At 39.7% G+C, this 21,201-nt stretch overlaps 1 protein-coding gene across 3 annotated transcripts in view; it reads right to left on the bottom strand.

Moving 5' to 3' along the window:
- Positions 1-21,201, bottom strand: part of KIAA1217 (KIAA1217 ortholog) — an 850,300-nt gene that overhangs the window by 421,165 nt on the left and 407,934 nt on the right. Inside the window, exon 1 of one of the 3 annotated variants that reach the window (XM_073018795.1) lies at positions 10,721-11,091. The exons of the other annotated variants lie outside the window; for them this stretch is intronic. The gene's annotated coding sequence lies outside the window, so the exon portion shown is untranslated. Of the gene's footprint in view, positions 1-10,720; positions 11,092-21,201 lie in introns of those variants that run through there. 3 annotated transcript variants of the gene reach the window in all.

Here is a 21,201-nt window from a genome sequence, read left to right as displayed (position 1 = left end):
GACAAAGATAACAAAAACCTTCAGGTGGAACTATCTGCATCAGCATTTTCTGTACATAGAAGGTGGTTAGTACCTTTCTCCCTAGCTCGATATGGCCCACCTCCAGCGTTTACTTCATCTCACATGACTTCAGGTGAGAAAGGATTACTACCCTATACAAAGAGGGAAAATGTTTCTTTGTTAGAGAATGCATTCCGACTAAACTTTAGCTGAAGTAGGGTTAATTCCGATTCTCTTGAAAAGAGGTATGCGGCCTTTAACAGGGCCACTGAGGGCCTTGGCTATGAGAGCTTAGGTAATAACACTAAAAGTGCAATGTACTTTAGTTAAGAATTATTAATGCCAGTTTATGAAAGTAGAAAATGAAACTATTCATTCTTATTTATCTCAAGTCTTTGGCCCTGCCTGCTCCCAGTTCAAGCTTGATAAACTCTGAACTTGCAGCTCGTCTTAATGGGTGGTAGAAGACTGTGCTCCATTTCTCCTGGGACTTCATGCTCATTAGTCACAGACGCCAATTAAAAGCTTTGTTAGAGAACCAGAGGAATGTGCCGCAGCACATGTAGAGGCCCGGAAGCCCCTTTCACTTCTAACATGGATGAATGAGTCCCCACGGCATGCGAAGCTGCACATCAATAGGTCGTGTGCATCAGCAGACAGGATCAACAAAAGCAGAGCAAAAATGTTGAAGTCAGCACTTTCTGGAGCCAGCCCTATTCATTCCAACTGATAAGGATTTAAACATTTTCATTAGCTTTGCTGATCCCAGTCATTTAAAATGACAAACACATTATCATTATTTTTAAAGCAAGTTACATAATCTAGGGTGCAACTCAGGCTTGATAATTTTCTAAAAATGATTATTGACCCTTGCATCCTCCTCCTGCAACCATGAGGGGTCAAGTTGAGGCTAATGTTCTGGCAAACCCCTTAGGATCCAGACTAACAACTGTTTTGGAAGAGACTATTGCCATTGTAAACCACTGACCAGGACCTGAGATGGTAATTCTTAATTAAGAAAATAAAAAGATTCAGCATTTCCGTTCTCATCATGCAGCTAACGACAGACTCCACCTCAATCCAAACACAGAATAAAATTCAGCAAAGGATGGATTTAAAAAAATAATTTGTTTTAGATACTTAATCTAAAATAATTTGGTGAGGCTTCAGAAATAACTTTGGGTACTGAGTGTGAAAAGAATATTTGCAATATTGTTCTCTTTGTATGTGTGTGAATTCTTTGTTTTTATTCCAACTGTGTCTTATTGCTGACTTATTACTAACTTGTTGCCTCCAAAGAGAATTTTAGGGCAACATATTTCAAAATTACAGGATGTTCAAAGGAAGTAATAAAAATTTCCAACAGTGGGTATTGTGAAATATGTCATGTTATACAATATTCGACAACTTATGTTATTTTTAATCAACTAATTATTTCGTTTGCGAATGTACTCTTTGTCACATCATAACAATTATGTGGACAATGAGATCTGAGAAATGTTTACAGCAGAGAATAGAGTCCCCCTTATATCTGTAAAGCTGCTGGGGTCCTATGGTGAGTAGCAGAAAGAAAGAACTGGAGTGCACTGTGAGAATCTTGGACTACTTTGGTACTCAGAATTTGATTACAAAGCTATACACAGGCTGTAAAAAGATTTGTCAGGAACATGTCTCAAGGCAGTAGAAAAATCATAGGATTCCAGGGATAGAAAGGGCTTTGGATTTTTATTATAACTTTTAAAAAGTCTCTAGTCTCTCAGTAAGGAAAAGCAAAAGACGTTTGCATGATTTCAGAAACTATTCTGTGTTTCTCTGGAATATACGCCCTGAAAATGTTTTCAAGGTAGGATATAAACCCTCCCCAACCCCACCCTATCTTTTCTCAACACAGCAGACTGTAGCTGCATTTATTTTAAAAGTTCAAAGGAACTCAACTCCCCAAAGGTTATATAGTAAGGCACTTAGGGTTACATTAGTTTAATACTTTTCAAGCTGGTTTTTGGACAGTCTACATTTGGACAGAAGATAGCAGGAAAGTGTTTTGTGTGGCGAATATGATTTGTTTTAGGTCAAAAGGTCAAAGTAGAACTTTTTGTTCTGCTTTTTCTTTTTCTTAAAAAACCTGAGAACTTTCCTACTATAAACACTTAGAAATAACTGACAAAAAGATATTTTTTTCAAGTGTTTTATTGGACTTGTAAAAGGAGAGAGAGAGAGAGAGAGCAAACAAAAAGAGACCCAGGTGTAAGGTACAGAGATCTAAGAGCAGTGTGGTAAGATACAAACTGATATTGATCTGCATTGAGGGGACTTAATGGGTCTCAGTGACCTCGAAGCTTAGGTTTAGATTCTTATGTAGTGGACATAAGAGGATAGTGAAAGTGTTCAAATAAATGGGCACCATAATGATGCCTATCTGTTTCTATATAGATGCCAAGAGAAGGGAAGAGACAGTATCACTCAGAATTTATAACCAGGGCTATGTGGGTAGTTCAGGAATAACTGAATTAAGAAATTAGCCTAAGGATTCACTTAGGACATGAATTAAAAACAAATGCAAAACGTCTCTGAAGGGCTAGCTATATCTACTCTGGCTACATATCTGTATACAGTATTCCCCACTGAAGATGAGCTCATAATACCAAATTACAAATTACATGAAGAAACAATCTGCCATGAGAAGAACTGCATCACCAGAAACAATAAATATGGGACTTTGGATCCTAAGAAGTTTGGATAAATGAACAAAAGAACAGATTATCTAACATGTTTTAAGTGACTAAGACTAAAGGCATATATACTATATGAAAAGAAAAATAAATGGTATTAAAACAATACATCATCTAGAAATAAAAACTATAGCAACTGAATGAAAAACTCAATGGATAGGTGAAACAGCTGTTCAGACAAAGTTAAAGACATAATCAATGATCTGAAAGACAGGTTTAAGGAAACAATTTAGAATGCAATTTTATAAGAGGATAACTATAAAGTTAAGAAACAGCATAAAACAAACAAAAAATTCAACATGTTTAATATAAATTTCTGAAAGAGAATAGAATTATAAATTGGCAATATTCAATGATATATGCCTATACATTTCCCAGAATTCATTAAATATGTGATTACTTTGAGATAAGGAGAAATGAAGATTAGTACAGATCCACAATGAGCTACACTGTGGCAGAAACTGCAGAACAACAAAGACAAAAGAGACCTTAAAAGCAGGCAGAGAGAAAACACAAGTTAGCTACCAAGAGGTAACAAGTAGGCAATAGTAGACTCTGCAAAAGCAAAACTAAACGACAGTAATCAGCAAAATGTTTCCAAAAGGATGAAGGAAAATAACTGCCAATCTAGAAGAATATATCCAACTAAATTAATGTCTGACTATGGGGGGTATTTTTAAATTCATATCCTTCAAAACTGAAAACTGTTTCTTTGGAAAAAATAAGCCTAATGGACTAAATTCTCACTAGACTAATTTGAAAATAGAGAGAACGGGAAATCAGAAATGACTATTTGTATTAGTATGAAAAAGTGACATGACCACAGAAAAAGTAGAGAGTTTTTAAAAGAAAATATCAAAAACAACTTTATATCAGTACATTTGAAGATCTAACCAAAATAGTCAATTCATTATAAATGTAGCTTACAATTACATGAGAAGCAATACAAAGTCTTAATTAAGCAATAATAAGAGGAAGTGAATTGATAGTTAAACTCTATTCACACACACACACACACACACACACACACCCACAAGGCATAGGATTCTTTCAGACGAATCTTTACCAACTAACTTTCTTTTCTTTTCTTTCCCTTTTTTTCTTCTCTTCTTTCTTTCTTTCTTTTCTTTCTTTCTTTCTTTCTTTCTTTCTTTCTTTCTTTCTTTCTTTCTTTCTTTCTTTCTTTCTTGCTTTCTCTTTCTCTCTCTTTCTCTTTCTTTCTTTCTTTCTTTCTTTCTTTCTTTCTTTCTCTCTCTCTCTCTCTCTCTCTGTCTGTCTCTCTCTCTCTCTCTTTCTCTCTTTCTCTCTTTCTTTCTTTCTTGACACAGTCTCGCTCTGTCGCCCAGCTGGAGTGCAGTGGCACGATCTCAGCTCACTGCAACCTCCGTCTCCTGGGTTCAAGCAATTATCCTTCCTTAGCCTCCCAAGTAACTGGGACTACAGGTGTGTGCCACCACATCGGCTAATTTTTGTATTTTTAGTGGAGACGGGGTTTCACCATATTGGCCAGGCTTGTCTCAAATTCCTGACCTCAGGTGATCCGCCCGCCTCAGCCTCCCAAAGTGCTGGGGTTACAAACATGAGCCACCGTACCCAGCCAACAAATCTTTACCAACTTTCTAAGGAGAGGTAAATCTAACGTTGTAAAAACAGTACCATAGAATAGAATAAACCAGATAATCTTTCCTGACTCATTTTATGAGGCAGGATAAAGTTAATATAAAATGAGTAAGTCTCATTTATGAATATAAAAATTCTAAGAAATGTTAGCAAACTAAATTTAGAATGGATATTTTAAAAAACTGGGATCAAGTAGAGTTTTTCCCAGAATAGAAGAATTATTTAATTTTAGAAAATTTATTAGTATAATTTACCAATTAATGCATTAAAAGAGAAAAAACAAGTTCATCTCAATAAATACAGAAAATATTTGATAACATGAAAAACAGTTTCTTAGTAAGAACATTGAGCAAGCAAGGAATAGAGGTAAGCTTTTTATTAATCCGATAAAATATATTGTATGCTAAAATTCCAAGGCAATACCATCCTTAATGGTTAAAGTCAGAGGCATCTCATATTAAATCTAGAAAAAGATAGCATGCCTGTTATCAACATTTCTATTCAACATTGGACAAGAGTTTCTAATCATGATATCAACAAGAGAAAAAGAAATAATAAAAATACATAAATATTACTAAAGAATGAACAGAATTGCCATTATTTGCATATATAATGATTAATTTACAAATAGAAAATAATTTACAAACTTCTAAAACAAGTAAGCTGTCCAACATGGTTGGAAACACAATAAACTAATAAATTGTACTGGGGCAATTGCTTATTCATACCAAAAGAGATAAAAATCAGGATAATACATGCCATCATATAGAAATACAAATCCTAGATAAAGATCTCATTTAGAAAAAGCAAAACACTTAAAAGAAAGCATAGAAAAAGAACTTCATTAAACTATGTGGAGAAATGTTTCTTAAGATTCTCCAAAGTACAAAGTATTTTTTATCCATAAAATAAAATATTGACATTTAATTGTATTAAAACTTCTAACTTCTATATGATAAAAGCCTAAATAAAGTGAGGAAAAAGTCATTAACTGGGGGTAGACATTTGCAATTCATATATTACCCCCTTCAAAATTACTGCCCAGAATACTAATATATAACATAGTTCTCAATGGAAGGCTCAGTAACGTTATATAAATATACTCAACTTCACCAGTAATCAGAAAGTCCTTACACCTAAGAGATTAGCAAAGAAGAATGTCTGATAATTCCAAGTGTTGGAGAAGATATGGAGAAATAAATACATAACCAGTGGATCTTAACCCTAATTGTATGTTACAGTCACGTGGGGAGCTTTACACAAATACCATCTTCGAGTCTCCAGAGATTCTGACTTAATTGGTCTGGGGTGGGACTTAAGCACTGGTAATTTTTAAAAGCTCCTAGGCCGGGCGCGGTGGCTCAAGCCTGTAATCCCAGCACTTTGGGAGCCCGAGACGGGCGGATCACGAGGTCAGGAGATCGAGACCATCCTGGCTAACACGGTGAAACCCCGTCTCTACTAAAAATACAAAAAACTAGCCGGGCGAGGTGGCGGGCGCCTGTAGTCCCAGCTACTCCGGAGGCTGAGGCAGGAGAATGGCATAAACCCGGGAGGCGGAGCTTGCAGTGAGCTGAGATCCGGCCACTGCACTCCAGCCCGGGCTACAGAGCAAGACTCCGTCTCAAAAAAAAAAATAAAATAAAATAAAAGCTCCTTAGGTGACTGTCATCGGCAGCTAGAGTTCAGAACTTCTGCTCAAGAATCAAATAAACCAGTACAGTTTGTAGAGCCATTTAACAACATCTAGTAAAGCAAAGATATGTGTCCCCCTGTGATCAACTTCTAGGAAATTTCCCTCAAGAAATTCTAGCACATAGCATGAAAGACATGTACAAGGAACACTGCAGCATGGTCGTAATGGCCGAACTGCAGGGACAACCCACACTTCCCTCAGTAGAAAAATGGATAAATCAACCTTGGATTATTTATGCAACATGATACTATCCTGCAATTACAATAAATGGACCTATATATAGGTAGCAATATAAATACATGCCCCAAATAATGTTGAATGTAAACAAAATTACAAAAGAATGTGAACAATACTTTATGTATTTTAAAATTTAAAAACAAACTGTAGTATAACCACAAATAGATACAACAAACAGACATGAATATGCCTGTTATAACACACACACACCACACACCCACACACACACACAAACACACACACACAGTAAAAATGCCAAGATACTAAAATACACATGGAAAAATTATGCAGTAATTTTAGGACAATAATTAGCTTGGAAAGGAGGGGGAAGAGAAAAGAATAGTACTTTCGCTGTATTTATAATGGGATTCATTTTATTTTACAAGTTTTCTGAACTAATATATACAAAATAACATACATTTTTGGTGGCGGGTTTGTAGATGACTATTTTATTATTTTTGTATTATGTTTTGTATTATTTTTACATTAAAATATTTAAAAGAGCAATGCAATTGGCATGACCATGGGGGCATAGCTTCATTATTTTTTAATTATTGTAAAAAAATAATATTTTTAAAACATAAAAACTAAAAAGTAAACAAACAAAAAAAAAGCATTAGATTTGGAGGCCAGAGGCTAGAATTCTCATTCTAGCTCTGCAGCTAATTAGTGAAGTTTCATAAACCATTTTGTTATGCTGGCTTTGGTTTTCTTATTCGTAAAGAGGAGTCAGATAAGATGATCCCAAATCCATTCTAGTTTCAACATGTGTGAATCTAAAATTGTGAGAGGATAGTATTTCTGAATTTGATTTTCTGTCTCGTTAGATACCGTCTTCAAAGCATATAATCACCTGGTCACAGTACATTTGTTCTCCAATGCAATCATGGACTATTCTGATATGTTTAATATTTGAACATATCATCACAGCACTATTCACAGTAGCAAGGACATGGAATCAACCTAGGTGCCCATTAATGGTGGATTGGATAAAGAAAATGTGGTACGTATACACCCTGGAATAGTATGCAGCCATAAAAAAGAATGAAAGCATGTCCTTTGCAGCAACCCGGACGCAGCTGGAGGCCATTACCCTAAGTGAATTAATGCAGAAACAGAAAACCAAATATCACATGTTCTCACTTGTAAGCGGGAGCTAAATCTTGGGTACACATGGACATAAAAACAGGAACAAGAGATACTAAGGACTCCTAAAGGGTGGGGGGATGGGCTGAAAACTTCCTATTGGGTACTATGTTCACACCTGGGTGATGGGATCAGTAGAAGCCTAAACCTCAGTATTACATAATATACTTATGTAACAAACCTGCACATGTACCCTCTCAATCTAAAATAAAAATTGAAATTAAAAAATAATTTTAAAAATTGAACACAAAACATCAAGATAGCCACACATTATGTAGTTACATGTATGTCTGTATCTAACACACCCACCCCCATACCCCTTAGTGATGCCCCAAGAGATATTCAGTAAATAATCATTGAATATATAATAAAGGTGGCAAGTTAACCTAAAAATGCACCCAATAACCAAGGTTGGAAACAATAGAAAAACAAAGAAAAGTGTTACTAACCCCCAGTGACTTCCCTTCCCATATTTACAAACATTTCTTCATTCACATGTTCACTGATTATTTAATATGCCCTTTGTGCTGAAAAATCATCTACAAATCAGCCAACCTCTATTTGTCATATACTAATAAAATTTTGATGACAGTAGATGTTATAGTAAATTTTACTTAAAACTTGTTTTATGACAGCAAAAAATTTGACATCTCCCTCCTTTCTGGCAATTTGAAAGACTTCATTCTATCTTCTAAGTGTCTTATTTGCTCCCAGTGAAAATCTAGTTCAATGCAAACAGCTAAAACACATTTGTTCACTAACATGCTATTTTCTCCCAAGAATGTCAATGCTTTAAGCTAAAAGGGCTTAATTATTCCCATAACCCTGCAGAAACTGAAGCCCGGAAAAGCATGGTATGGGTGAAGTTATACTTTACACAGAGGTTAACACAGAGGAGAGACAACTGAAATCCATTTCCAACACATGTAGCACAAACTCACTGCTGAAGTCCCAATGTCTGTTTCCACTTTACCCCCACCCTAGGCTGCTACCTATGCTAGGCTACCTGTTTTCTCCTAGAAATACTATCCATGAGTGAAGGTAATGGAGAAGGGAGCCTGGACAACCCACAGCCTTGGGAGCTAGACAGTTGAATGAAAGAAACAACAACAACAAACAAAAAGAATACAGGATGCCAGTGGATAGGATCATTCTTGGATCTTTTTTGTCCCCTATCCATTGAAATATGTGAATGAGCTGCCTCTATTACCTGCATTACACAGGTAAAGTAAGGAGGATTTAATGTGATAAGTGTCACAGAATATTTAGTATCACACCTAGCAAAGGATGGCAGTCAATACTTGTTAGATGTCATCATCATCTTCCTCATGATCATCTCCTTTACCACAGGATGTGGCAGTTCAGATATGACTGGAATATCGGTTTATAAAAAAGCCACTTAATGCAAACCATTCTCTTTACAAATGACAGCTACCCCAGGGTTCCAGAGATGACCTGATGCCTTCTGAAATTTAGCAATATAATTTCTGTTGGAGGAAAAGAGGTCATAAGGCACATTCTCATTTAGCAGGCAGAAAACAGGCCAGTTAAAGAGGGCAAAGTCTACTGAGCATTTTCTTAACTGGTTAAGGAGGAATGTGCCAGGTAGGACAACTCCTAGTCTTCATGGCTCCCTTTTGTAAAGGTGGCATGCCAAGATCACCATAGCTGATGGGTAGCTAGCCAGCAATCATAAAAGAGGCTATAGGGGTAACATTATGTCCCATAGCAAGAAGCACGACTTCTTAAACATAGCCACCCCAGAAAGCAAGCAATCCCTCTGAAAGCAACCACTGTTCTGTATGGCAAGAACCAGACTCTCATTTTATTTCATTTTTCACTGTTCTCAGATTCCCCTCCCCCTCTATCAAGGGTGGGTTTGTGGCCACCCAAGATTATACCATTGCCACAAATGCTCTCAAAAGTGGAACTCTGATTCCCATCGTTCACAGTGGGACTTTACCGTTGGACTACGTCTAGTTACTACACCAACATGTAGGGGAAATTTAAAGGGCATCTATAGATCTGAAATAACACACTCTCCTAAGTGAAAATAACAGATGGCCTGGCAGATAATGATCTTTAACCGAAGGGCTAAGCAGTAACAAGGCCGGTTCTGGGAGCACTTGGCTATGGCAACGGATGATGCGTAGGAATCATGTTTCCTGGAGGTCAAGGCAGATAGCATCTATAGAATAGGGGAAGCTGGAAGAAGAATGCAGCACCCTACTTCCACAGAAGTGGGTTTCACCCATTGTCTTTCTCCTACAGACATGCTGGTCTGTAGAGAGCCTTCGCATAGGTGATGACTTCTGTGACTTAGGGGACCTGGGACGTGTAGGAAGCACAGATCATTTTTATGTTCATTCTTGCGCAGCCATTGGCCAGATAGCACATTGAAGCAGTCATCTCTTTCCCAAAATGACTGCTGGGAGAGGTAGCATGACCCCTCCAATAGCAAACTTTAAGGATTTACAGCTACTACATAAGGATGAGAGGGTAAAGGGAGGGGTGGTAGATGTTAGGAGCCCCTAAGGGAACAGGACACTCTGGGCCTTTCTAGATAATCTCTCTGATTTCCTGTGTACCCTTCAACCACATATAGCTAGATCAGCCTCACAGCTCTGGAATCCCGGAGTTCTGAGGAGGCTTCAAGACACACACAGCTGTAGCTCAGCTTACTAGTGCAACCCAAGATATTAGCAGTTTGACATATTTTTATGTTTCAATGCCCTTTTGCTAAAGAGTTGTTTTTTTAAAAATTTTTTTACACATTTGCAATATGATTCCATGGCAATTTCAAAAGGAGTTCACAAGAGTTATTGTTTTAGCTAAGTTTCCTCTCTAGATTTACAGATCCTTCTGCAAATGTACCTAAATATTCCAGAGAATTCGACGAAAGTTGAAATCTATTGGTTTGCTTGCTAGGGCAACAATGCTCTTTTCAGAAGAGACTTTTGCTTGCTCATTTTCCAATTTAAAATATCGTTTATATTACTGGAGGAAATGAGGCAAAAGATATTCACGTGAAATGTTAATGAAATCAAATGAGTCTCGACATCAAAACATAAACATTACTATACATATTGCCTGCTACCTGCTAGTACCGAACAGTGTTCAGAGCAGAAAACTCAGTATCTCATCTTGTAAGTAATTTATGAGTTGGCAAATCATTTTACTCACATTTATAGTATAACTGATAACTTCATTGAGATTATAATATGCGAGAAAGGCTGAGTAGGGGATTAGGAAGAAAGAAAAGAGAAAAAAAAAACAAAGACAAAGTACTTACTTTCACTGATATTTTAAAAGTAATCCTGAATTTCAAATTAGGCTTTTTTGCTCAAAAAGAAAGACTCATCTACTTCTAATCCCTTGGTCCTCAGGGTATGCTTCATTACTCAGCAGGACAAATCTTTGAGAAATCTTCCTTTTATATTTATTTCTTCAAATATCCATGCTTTACTAGAAGTAGTAAAAAACAAAGCTGCCCTTAAAAAAAAAAAAGCAAATCTAGGATGTAAGTAACAAAAGAAAAAGAAATCCTCTCCAAGTCTACACTCTAATTCAGAGTGTAACTGTCTCTGCTATCTCCGTTTGAAGGCGTCCTCTTGTATTCCTGGTGACATTTCTCATCACTCAGCCCAGTGCTGTTTTACAGCAACGTGAGGATGTTTGAAGAGAAATGAACTCATTCTCTGAAGTCCCTTGTAGTAAAGGAAAACAGATGGAGGATTTCCTGCTGAGGACTCCCTACCGAGGCACAAATTCGAGGGGGTGTGGAATTGACTTGTTAAGGCGCTCAGTTTTCTAGGCTCAGCAGAATCAGCTCAGCAATGAACCCACATGTGCTGCCTCTGCGCTACAGAGAACTCTGTCATCCTGCAGTAACTCCACCAACAGCAAGTGGAGGAGGCGGCTGAACGTTTTAGGGCCCTGTTTGTCATTATCCCTATTTCAACCACATCTTACCTCAGGACCAGAGAAATGCACGTAAGGACGTTTTGCTAGATTCAGTCTTCTTTCCCATGACTTTCATTTTTTTTTTTTTTTAAACTGTTATTTGAGGCTCAGGGGTACATGTGCAGATTTGTTACAGAGGTAAATTCATGTCAGTGTTTGGTACACAGATTATTTTGTCACCCCAGGTACTAAGCAAAGTACCTGAGGTTCATTTTTCCTTCCTCTCGTTTCTCCCACCCTCATCCCCTTTCTTGGCTTTTCCCATTCATTTTACAGGTTTCTTATCTGATATAAGCAGTTTCCAGCCCACGCATTTTGTGAGTGCATTCCTAAAGATTAATTTAAAATGTTATCAGCATTTTCTTTCTCCTACCACCTTTAGTTTAAAAACAAAAACAAAACCAGAAATAGTGAATAGCCCAAAGCTCCCTTTTTAATTTTTGTTTTTGAGACAGGATCTCACTCTCTTGCCCAGCCTGGAATGCAGTGGCATGATCTCAGCTCACTGCAGCCTCAACCTCCTGGGCTCAAGTGATCTTCCCACCTCACCTTAACCTCCCGAGTAGCTGGGACTACAGGCACACTCCACCACACCCAGCTAATTTTTGTAGAGATGAGGCATCACCATGTTGCCAAGGCTGGTCTCAACCTCCTGGGCTCAAGCAATCCTCCCACACTGGCTCTTCAAAGTGCTGGGATTACAGGCATAAGCCACCATGCTCAGCCCCAAAACTCACCTTTAAAAGCACTACTGGGGCCGGGCGCGGTGCTGTAATCCCAGCACTTTGGGAGGCCAAGGCAGGCGGATCACCTGAGGTCAGAAGTTCAAGATCAGACTGACCAACATGTAGAAACCCTGTTTCCACTAAAACTACAAAATTAGCCGAGCGTGGTGGCACATGCCTGTAATTCCAGCTACTAGGGAGGCTGAGGCAGGAGAATTGCTGGAACCTGGGAGGTGGAGGTTGCAGTGAGCCGAGATCACGTCACTGCACTCCAGCCTGAGTGACAAGAGCAAAACTCCATCTCAAAAAAAAAAAAAAAAAAAAACAAAAAAGCACTATTTGGAGTTATTTCCTTTCTTATCACCAAGAGTAAGAATACTCCTGCCCAACAGAGCCCGATTAATCTAACAAAGCAGTAACCATGTATTAATTTCAGTTATCCTAACAGTTCACTCTAACTCCATAACTATCTTTCATATTACAAACTTGTGTTAAACATCCTTCTAGAAATAAGTACCACACAATCTTTCTTTCCTTGTGTCTTGGAGCAAGAATTAATTTTTGTGGAGTAAAAGTTTCCACAAGTGCAGGTGAGTGACAGTGAAAAATTAAGAGAGGTAAGGAGGTTTATTAGGAAGAAGATGTGTAAATTGTGTGTGCAGAGCTATGGCTGATCCATATGAGTGGTGAGGACAAAAAAACTTTTATAGACTCAATAAAAAATTTAAAAGTCATCTAGAAGGATGTTCTACATCAGGGATCCACAAACTATGGCCCATAGGCCAAATTAGGCCCATTGCCTATGTTTGTAAATAAAGTTTTATTGGAACACATAAAAATTGAGAAATTCCTCCGTAAAGGAACAGACAGCAAATATTTTAGGCTTTGCAGACCATGCAGTCTCTGTTGCCATATTGTCTATAGCTGCTTGCCTGCCACAACAGCAGAGCTGCACACTTATGACACAGACTGCATGGTCTGCAGAGCCCAAAATATTTGCCATCTGTCCCTTTACAGAGAAAGTTTTCAGACTCCTCCTGTGTATGGGAGAGGGTCACCAGATAACTCCCGAAATTTGTGGCCTTTTCTTTCTGAGCTGTGCAGTCAGAGATGTATCACCACAATTATATTCATAGATAATTCTTATCACTCAATGTCCTCCCACTACTCCTGGGGCAAGTGTGACAAGGGGCCTTCCTGGGGGCCTGGGGTGTGGGTAGAAACCCCAAGATCCCAGGGGGGCAAGATGGATCAGATGATGTAAGAGTGTTGTAGGATGACACAATCAGAGAAAAAATCCAGACACTGTCAACCAGGGAAGTCAGAGAAGCAGGTCTGAGAGTGAGGACTGGGAAGCACAATGAAGCCATAAGGGGAGAGCAAAATAATAGAGATTAGTTACAAGTGAGTAAATGGAGTATGACATGGGCTGATGCAAGCTGGTAGGACTAAGACCGTGAGCAAAAATAAGAATGAGGCCACCTTCTTTCTAGTGGCCCCGTGGAAAGATGACTGTACCCTGCTTTGTTCCCTGGACTGTTCCAGTTTTAAAACTGAAGGCCCTGTATCCAGGAACCTCCCCAGTTCCAAGGAATCCAGATGGTTGGCCATCCTACCTGGTGGCGCCATGCAAGAAGCATGAAAGTCAAGCTTAGCATCTTCCATCCCTAGAGAACTTAAACAAGGAGCAGGAAGCTGCTCTTAGAGCTACTGGGGCACTGGGGGCCTCTGCAGAAAGACAGAGGTCTCTGCTCTCGGTGAGTAAGTGATCTCACTGTGAGCAGGAAGATCATTCGCTGGGAACAGGAAGAGAACAGCCTCAAAATAACCTGTAAACAAGTGTGAGATCATGTGTATTACTGGAGAGTTTTTGGCCTGGCCTTTTTACCCCAACGCCAGTCCACATTTTTTTTCCAGAATAGCTGACCCGTGTGATTTGATGACTGCCAGTTGCCTTGAACGCTCTGCTTTAATTTTCCCAAACCCCATAGCCATCCCAAATCATGCTTCATCTTTAGGTTCAATTTCTTTCATCTAAATAATGAATGCAAACCTGACTTTCCATGAATGTAACTATTTTTTTAAAAACGCACCAATCTGTCAGTAACAGCTCATCAAGAAATATTTCTTGAGCTCCTGCTATATGCAGGTGCTGTGCTGAGTTTGGGGTAAAGCACTGAGCCAGGGAGGCAAGGCTTCTGGTCTCATGGACAGGAAAGAGAAACACACAAATGTATGCACAGGCTAACTTTAGATTGTGATAAGTGGGGATTAATAAGCAAAGCGATATGTTGTAGAAAAACTGGGCTGAGGTGGGGATTCTATCTTAGGATTAGAGAGAACCTTCCTGAAAAGGTAGCATGTTAGCCACATGCTGGAAGCTGAGAAGGAACCAGTTGAGCAGTGAGCTAGGAAAGCTCAAAATCAAAGATAGAGACAGGATGGAACTTGGTATGTTCCAAAAAGCAGAGAGGACACTGGTGTGGCATAGTGAGCAAGTAGGGAAGCATGAGAGATAGGCCAGACACCAGATGGTGTGAGGCTCTTGTCAGGATTGATGAGGAGGTCTGGAATTTTTCCAAGGGCAAGGCAAAACTATGGAAATAATCCAAGCAGGGGAATGTGTGTGAACTGATTTGTGTTTTTCAAAGGATTTCTCCAGATGTGCTGTTGAGAATGGATTGGAGGCAAGAAAGAGTGGGAATGAGTGAGAATGTTCACTTGTTAATTTCTTGTGTGTGTTCACTTGAGGGAAATCAGAGGGCAGGGACCCTGTCTTCCTGGGTCAGCACTGTATTCTGATCTTCTAGCACACACCTGGTGCTGAGAAGATACACACATGATTCTGCCAGCTGTCTGTGGAGTGCTGTGTACAGAAAGCACTCAGTAGGCTGCAGCAGGGTGGGTCTGTAAGGTAGAAGAGAACCAATTGCTCTGCAAAAAGTTATCACTTGGGTGGATACAGTAGATAGACTTAGTCAGCATTTTTTGCAGCTCCTTCTGGAGTGCTTCCTTCACCGTAGAGCCTGGACAACTAACAAGGACATTCCTCAGACTCCCTTGCAGCCAGGGACCTGCCTTCCAGTCTTCAAGAGTCTCACAGACTTAAAACTTTCTGCTGACTCAAGTGAGGAAGAGTGATAGGACAGGATGCACCCATGTTGATCCCTTTTGCGGGTGTAGATTATCAGGTCGCCATGGCTCTGAAGCCAACAGCTGGGGCCAGCTTTATGGGAGGTGACCAGAGCAGTCACACAGGACTCCATGATTAGAAGGGCCCCATGCTTGGCTTAATGCTCTGTTGCTGCTGTCTTGGGTCTTAATAATTGTGAACATGGGGGTCTGCATTTTCATTTTGCACTGGCCACATGAATACGTAGCTGGTCCTGCTAACAGTTCTTGTACCAGCTTTTTCATTCCGGAGAGAGTGAAGTGATGTGTTCCCAAAAGCTAGGAGGCATGGCAGTAGCTTCCGGTTCCCTAGATAATGCATCAGATGGTGAGATACAAGAGTCGACAGCTGGGACAGCAGGTTCCTGGTCCTTGTCTTCCTGGTCACGACAGAGGGCATAGTTCGCCAGCAGCCAGCTCTGCTCAGTGGTGTCATTTTAGGAAGCCACTTTTGGAATCTCAGCCTAGATCCTGATCTTCTAGCCTTTCCAGTGATTTTGTGAGCAAAATTCCTTTTCTGTTTAAAATAGAGTGGATGCTGTCATCCTCTACAGTACTCATCCCTAATTAAAGACACTCTTGCAGGAACAAACTGGCTTCCTTAAAAAGCTTTTCTACTGCTTTGTCATCAGATTTCGTGTTGAGATGGTAGAATTTAGTAGCACTTTTGAGATTCCATATTCTAGACATGCTCCTCATTAAGTAAAGAGCCTGAGCTGTTGCTTACCAGGGATGGACTTGGGCATGTTAGCTACAACCTTAAATTGTGAAGATGCTTTTCTAAAAATAGGCATTTTTTAAGAAAATGGCTATTATTTCCCACTGGTGGACCTAGATGTCTGCAGTCTCCGTTGAATGCCTGTGTGAGAGGTAGAATATGATCAAGCTGTCTGTCCAGGTCTAGGGATTATCCCTGGCTACTGTAACAGGTTGTCACAAACTGAGTAGCTTAAAACAGTAAGAATTTACTCTCTCACCCTGGAATCCGGGTGTGTCATGGTGGGTTCCTCCTGGAGGCTGGAGAGAGAATCTGTTCTGTGCTCCTCTTTTGCTTCTGGCAGTTACCAGCAGGCCTTGGTTTTTCTCACTCAGTCCCTGCCTCCTCTGTTTTCACATGGCATTCTCCTGTGTCTCTGTGTGATCCCTCTTCTTATAAGAATACCAGTCATGGCCAGGCGCAGTGGCTCACGCCTGTAATCCCAGCACTTTGGGAGGCCAAGGTGGGTGGATAACGAGGTCAGGAGATCGAGACCATCCTGGCTAACAGGGTGAAACCCTGTCTCTACTAAAAAAATACAAAAGAATTGGCCGGGCATGGTGGCCAGGGCCTGTAGTCCCAGCTACTCAGGAGGCTGAGGCAGGTGAATGGCATGACCCAGGAGATGGAGCTTGCAGTGAACCAAGATCATGCCACTGCACTCCAGCTTGGGTGACAGAGCGAGACACCGTCTCAAAAAAAAAGAACACCAGTCATCGAAGTCAGGGCCAACCCTAATTTAATATAATCTTTTTTTAATCAAATTACATCTGCAAGGCTCAATTTCCAAATAAGGTCACATTCTGAAGTCCTGGGTGGACATCAATTTTTCAGAACACTATTCAATCCATGACACCAGGCGATACACTGGAGCCTATTGAATAAAACAAACCCATCTGGTTCACATAGAAATAAAACATCCTGGCCTCAGGACTGTCTGTTCCTGGCTGGTTGAACCAACCAGCTACAGACATGTGAAGTTAGAAAGACTTAGAGATAACCTTAATTTTGTGAAAGAAAGTAAAGCTAGTTGCATTTTCTTTTATCTTTAAACATGCCCTACTATTCAGGATACCTCAAAGTATGTAGTGATGTTTCACTTTCTTCCAATGCTTTTGTTTGCAGAAAATCTTAAAATTACAATAAGATGTCTGTAATTAAATCAAATATCTTGATGGCTCACATCTGTAATCTCAGTACTTTGGGAGTCCAAGGCAGGAGGATCGCGTGAATCCGTGAGTTTGAAACAGGCCCGGGCAACACAGTGAGACCCTGTCTCTACAAAAATCCAAAACCAAAAACCAAAACAAACAACAACAACAACACATTAACTGAGTATGGTGGTGTGTGCCTGTGGTGCCAGCTATGAGAGACTGAAGAAGGATGATCTCTTAAGTCCAGGAGGTCGAGGCTGCAGTGAACTGTGTTCACACCATTGCATTCCAGCCTGAATGACAGGCAAGACCCTGTCGCAAAACAACAAAACTCAAAAAAACTAAGCCATCTAAAAATACAAATCCCTTCATTTGAAATTTTTGCTGCAAAAACACACCCCTCTGGTTTTTTTTCTGCCTGCAGACATTTCCATGGAACCATCAGCAAAGGACAAGCATTTATGCAGAGGAGAAAAAGGTCGGTGAAGTTGTTCGAATGAATGTGGCTTCACTTATCCACAGTGAGGACTTATTATATTTCACAAATCAAAAAACAATTTAAGCTATTTTAGATAGGTTTTTTCCTAGTTCAATGAGATCTAATTCCTTAAAGCAGAATAAGCAAGGATTTTTTTCCCCCAAAAGGAATACCTAAAATGACACTACAAAATATAGCCTTAGGATGGAGATATCTTTTTTTATGGGCACAGAAGAGAATATTGCATTATTCAACTAGACAAAAAACCATTCCATCAGAATTCTTTTATCATGTTTCAGTGTACATATCTTGCCACGGGAGAATTACCTTTATTAGGCAGCATTGAAGCTATTTATTTTTTTTATTCCATTAATTAAACTATAACACAATCAGTTGGGTTACCCATAGCCAACCTTTGGAAGATTAATACAGGATATTATTCTTTTGCTCATATTTGGCTTCTGCATGGTAATGAGACAGCAATAAAGTTTATGTTCCCATAACGTGTAAGAATTGTATTTTGTACCAAATAGCTAACATCAAATATAACTACTGGTATAAACAAACCACACAAAGCGATCATTCTTGGCATACATTAATGTGTCACTGAAAATATTAATACAATGCCCACTGTAGCTAAAATCTGAATATTTAAGTTATAAGAATGCATAAAGAAAAAAATTACTAAAAATATGTCATATCTGAAAAAAATAACTTAAAAATAGATTTTGGTGGTTGGCTATCAAATTATCTCAGTTTTATTTTTTTATTATTTATTTTTATTTTTATTTTTATTTTTTTTTATTTTTATTTTTTTTTAATTTATTTATTATTAAACTTCAAGTTGTAGGGTACATGTGCACAACGTGCAGGTTTGCTACATATGTATACTTGTGCCATGTTGGTGTGCTGCACCCATCAACTCGTCATTTACATAAGGTATAACTCCCAATGCAATCGCTGACATTCTTTCTTCCAGTTGATCGAGTCGGTTACTGAAGCTTGTGCATTTGTCACGTATTTCTCGTGCCATGGTTTTCGTCTATTTCATTTCGTTTGTGAGCTTCTCTGCATTAATTACTCTAGCCATCAATTCTTCCACTTTTTTTTCAAGATTTTTAGTTTCTTTGCGCTGGGTACGTAATTCCTCCTTTAGCTCTGAGAAATTTGATGGACTGAAGCCTTTTTCTCTCATCTCGTCGAAGTCATTCCCCGTCCAGCTTTGATCCGTTGCTGGCGATGAGCTGCGCTCCTTTGCCGGGGGAGATGCGCTCTTATTTTTTGAATTTCCAGCTTTTCTGCCCTGCTTTTTCCCCATCTTTGTGGTTTTATCTGCCTCTGGTCTTTGATGATGGTGATGTACTGATGGGGTTTTGGTGTAGGTGTCCTTCCTGTTTGATAGCTTTCCTTCTAACAGTCAGGATCCTCAGCTGTAGGTTGTAGCTGTAGGAGATTGCTTGAGGTCCACTCCAGACCCTGTTTGCCTGGGTATCAGCAGCAGAGGCTGCAGAAGATAGAATATTTCTGAACAGCGAGTGTACCTGTCTGATTCTTGCTTTGGAAGCTTCCTCTCAGGGGTGTACTCCACCCTGTGAGGTGTGGGGTGTCAGACTGCCCCTAGTGGGGGATGTCTCCCAGTTAGGCTACTCAGGGGTCAGGGACCCACTTGAGCAGGGAGTCTGTCCCTTCTCAGATCTCAACCTCCGTGTTGGGAGATCCACTGCTCTCTTCAAAGCTGTCAGACAGAGTCGTTTGCATCGGCAGAGCTGCTGTGTTTGTTATTGTTTACTGTGCCCTGTCCCCAGAGGTGGAGTCTACAGAGACAGGCAGGTTTCCTTGAGCTGCTGTGAGCTCCACCCAGTTCGAGCTTCCCAGCAGCTTTGTTTACCTACTTAAGCCTCAGCAATGGCGGGCGCCCCTCCCCCAGCCTCGCTGCTGCCTTGCCGGTAGATCACAGACTGCTGTGCTAGCAATGAGGGAGGCTCCGTGGGTGTGGGACACTCCCGGCCAGGTGTGGGATATGATCTCCTGGTGTGCCTGTTTGCTTAAAGCGCAGTTTTGGGGTGGGAGTTACCCGATTTTCCAGGTGTTGTGTGTCTCAGTTCCCCTGGCTAGGAAAAGGGATTCCCTTCCCCCTTGCGCTTTCCAGATGAGACAATGCCTCGCCCTGCTTCAGCTCTCGCTGTTCGGGCTGCAGCAGCTGACCAGCACCGATCGTCTGGCACTCCCCAGTGAGATGAACCCAGTACCTCAGTTGAAAATGCAGAAATCACCGGTCTTCTATGTCGCTCGCGCTGGGAGTTGGAGACTGGAGCTGTTCCTATTCGGCCATCTTGCTCCGCCCCCTCAAGTTTTCGTTTTTCAAATTATCTCAGTTTTAATATGCACTTTGAGGAAACCAAAACCTGCTCTGCTCTAACCTGAGTATTTTTCCTCCATATAACTTAAAATCCAAATTTACAATGCAGAAACATTTATTGGCATAATGAGCACTTAAACCTTATGCCGTTTTGCCATTGGGCAATATTTCACATTTATTAATGAGTTATTTCTCATAGGGCTGTTCAACAAAGGTTTCTAATCCATTTGATTTAGGTAGAGAAGTTAAGACAAATATATATTGAGTTTTTTTTTGTTTTGTTTTGTTTTTTAAGGCCCACAGAAGGAATCAAAGCCAGTAAGACAGGAAAGAAATTATTGGGCAGGATTTTGCATAAATGTGCCTTAATCTATATATATTTTTCTTCTGTAGCCACATAACTGCAACATTTCATTTCACCACTCAAGGGATGCCAAATACTTTAAATTTGTATGTTTTTATTGTTTAATCATAACAATCATTAACAGTGCACATATAGTGCACACAGGCTCCTTTGAAAAATGAATCTGCATTTTTTAAAACTATTTTTGGCTCCCCACGAGCACTGAATAAAGTGACAGAATAGACTCATTTTAATAATACTTCTCTCATATGGATGACAGAACTCTGAAGATCTGTGTTGCTACTTTACTTTGCTATAATTGATACAAATATACAACTAGTTTGTCTTCAGATGAAGACAGAGATGAACTAATTTACCAACATGGAAAGTGAACTAGGAACCACAATTTTCTTACACAAACTCAAGTCATTAAGACTGTTTCAAAGTCCATTCTCATCTATAGTTATACCAGAGCCACTGGTATAACTTGACAGGTTTGTAAACAATTATTAACCAAAAACAACATCAGCTAGGCGTAGTGGTGTGGCTATAGTCCCAACTACTTGGGAGGCTGAGGGGGGAGAATCCCTTGGACCCAGGAGGTCAAGGCTGCAGTGGGCAGTGATCATGCCACTACACTCCTGACTGGGCAACAGAGTGAGACATTGTCTCAAACAACAACAAACAAACCATGACATCAACAACAATCTAATAGAATTTTTATTTCCATTTTGATCGATTCCAAACCCATCTCAAACCAAATCCTTTATGACTGTCATGTTGACAGCTACTGAATTCTTCCTATATTTTTTATATCCCCCAA

The sequence above is a fragment of the Chlorocebus sabaeus genome, chromosome 9 (genome assembly GCF_047675955.1).
Source record: "Chlorocebus sabaeus isolate Y175 chromosome 9, mChlSab1.0.hap1, whole genome shotgun sequence".
In the NCBI taxonomy this organism is placed as follows: Eukaryota; Metazoa; Chordata; class Mammalia; order Primates; family Cercopithecidae; genus Chlorocebus; species Chlorocebus sabaeus.
This window is presented reverse-complemented; position numbering and strand designations above follow the sequence as displayed.